At 38.8% G+C, this 2,720-nt stretch overlaps 1 pseudogene; it reads right to left on the reverse strand.

The window, feature by feature from the left end:
* Positions 1-391: 391 nt before the first annotated feature.
* On the reverse strand, positions 392-2,195 carry LOC147619320 (fe(II)/2-oxoglutarate-dependent dioxygenase 4-like; annotated as a pseudogene).
* Between the last annotated feature and the right edge of the window lie 525 nt (positions 2,196-2,720).

The raw sequence follows: 2,720 nt of genomic DNA on the forward strand, positions 1-2,720 counted from the left end.
CTGATTTAAGTTCAAATTTAGGGGGCAAAGAGTGTTTTTTTTACATTGTTCCTTTGAAAAATTAGAGGAAAACTAACATAAACCTCTATGTTCTTTTTTTTAACTATTTTACAAAGAGAGGCTTCATGCTTTTGGCAATGTTTTTTTAACATTCTTACTTTCAAAAGATAGAGGAAAACCAACATACATCTTTGTGATTATTTGTTTCCTATTTTACACAGAGAAAGGCTTGATGATTTTGACCATAATCTACTACCTATATAGGACAAAGGATGGCCTAACATAAACCTCTATATGATTATTTTTTCCCTATTTTACAAAGAGAAAGGCATGATGAGTTTGATCATAAAGTACTACCATGTGTACATTCGTAAGACAATGGAATTCTTTGTTACTTGGGGGGAATGGATTGATGATCCCTACTAAATTCGAGATTGGACTTGCCATTTAGTCCTTTACTGAATCCATTCTTAAGATAGTCACTAAAAATAGTTTCTTTGTATGTAGTTGGACTTTCATCACTCACAAACTTGTCTAAAGGTCCCACTTTTTCATGCTCACTTGGACCATAGAAACAAGCAGTGGACATTCTTGGCTTCTTTAGGTTTGTGACAACTCGATGTTTGACACTCTTATAGTGTCCATTTGTTAATATCTATGAAAGAAGATAAGTATAAGAACATCATTACATCACAAATGTCTTGTTATGTTAAAGTGGTTGTAATACATGCAATAGAATGCCATTCACCCACGTACAATATGTCTACAAAATCTTATTTAAGTGGCTTTTAATCCTTCTTGCATGGCATGCATCAAAATGTACCTCAATTTGATCTCCCAAAAAGACAACAAATGAATTTGCTATACGATTCACATCGATCCATTCATCTCCTTTTCTAACTTGCAGTCCTGCCACTTCATCTTGCATCAAGATTGTGAGTGATCCCAAATCCGAATGGGAACTCAACCCAAGTGTAAGCTCTGGCTCTGGACAAGCTGGGTAGTAATTGCATCCCATGGTTTGTCGATAAATATGCTTATAAAAGGCCTTGGCCTCAAATGCCAAACTTGCAAAAATTGCTCCACATAGGATGTGTGCAACGGTAGCCATTTGTTTATGAAAGTCTAATATAGGGACCCTCGGAGTATGAACAAATGATGATTCAACAACGTCCACCAAGGGAGTTCGGAAGACATTATAAAGGCCATAATTGTAAGTACATATGATGATTCAACAACTTTAACGTGTAACATGATACAGGAACACTGACAAGGGGGTACAAGCCATAATAAGGAAACCTTCAAGACTCTTATATTGATCCTTGAAAATTCATTCACGTGAAAAATTAAGCTATCAAAATGGAATAGATAAAATGCTAAAGACAAGCTGTAACAATATATATTGGAAGGGAGGATCTTTTTTTGTGTCCGAAAACTCACCTTAGAAAGTCTGGTAGCAGCTTGACATCCATGGTAGGGGAAGGTTTGAATCCTAAGGTGTCCTTTCACTCTCGTGGGTAACAAAGCCGGTGACGAAGCTCAATGGACAAGATGGGTCTTCCGAGATTAATCGCATTTTGTCCTCGGTTGGCAATGCAAAGAAGTCGGCAACAGCACCCCAAAGTTGGCTTTGTAAGGCCGGCGCGACACCATGATTAATCACCTTATAATTACATCAAAATTTAATTCAAAAGTTGGTTTTCTAAGGTAGTCTCCTGCAGCTTACTGTTGCAGAATTTAATGCAAACGTTGGTTGTGCAAGGTTGGCTCTTTGATACTATGAAAGCAAGCTCCTGCAGCTTACCGTCACAGAAAGCCAATATTTTGGGCTCTTAATGAATGGAAAGTATGGGCAGTTGCAGGGATACTGGTGCTTTTCAGTACCTGAAAGATGCCCCACTCGACGCAGGCGAGCCCAATTTCTTTGGTAATTTGGGCCCTGGCTTGTCCATGGAAGTTTGCAAGGTTAATAATTGGCACTTGAAGGGTGCAGTTAGCAGTCTCGGAGAGGCAAGGCCTCTCCTCGGGTGGGCGTATATACTGGGCAGGCACATGCCGAAGTCCCGAATCTACAAGGTCCTTGATGCTTCGAATCTGAGGTTGCTCTATATGTTCAACCATTGTGTGTGTGAGAGAAAGAGAGAGAGAGAGCGCGAGAGCGAGCCAGCTAAAAGGAAGGATTAATATGTGCGAGACACAGAGCCTGTGAGAGAGGAACAGAAGCCATCCAGATACTTCAAATTTACACATGATGAATATCCTCCGTACGTTTAAATACTATGAACGGCTTTGTTCTTAATTGCATTAGTATTGGACATGTGCAAATAGACCTAATGAATTACTCGCGTACAAAAATCAATAAACAGTAGGATATAAAAATCAATAAACAGTAGGATATAATTGGAGAACAAAGTGCTTCTGGAAAGGGTAGATATCATCTAGTATCAACCATTGTGTGTGTGTGTGTGTGAAAGAGAGAGAGAGAGAGAGAGAGAGGGAGAGCGAGCCAGCTAAAAGGAAGGATTAATATTTGCGAGACACAGAGCATGTGAGAGAAGAACAGAAGCCATCCAGATACTTCAAATTTACACATGATGAATATCCTCAATACGTTTAAATACTATGAACGGCTTTGTTCTTAATTGCATTAGTATTGGAAATGTGCAAATAGACCTAACAAATTACTATGAACGGCTTTGTTCTTTATTGCATTAGTATTG

The sequence above is a fragment of the Cibotium barometz genome, chromosome 33 (genome assembly GCF_041138505.1).
Source record: "Cibotium barometz isolate CiBa-2024 chromosome 33, ASM4113850v1, whole genome shotgun sequence".
Lineage (NCBI taxonomy): Eukaryota > Viridiplantae > Streptophyta > Polypodiopsida > Cyatheales > Cibotiaceae > Cibotium > Cibotium barometz.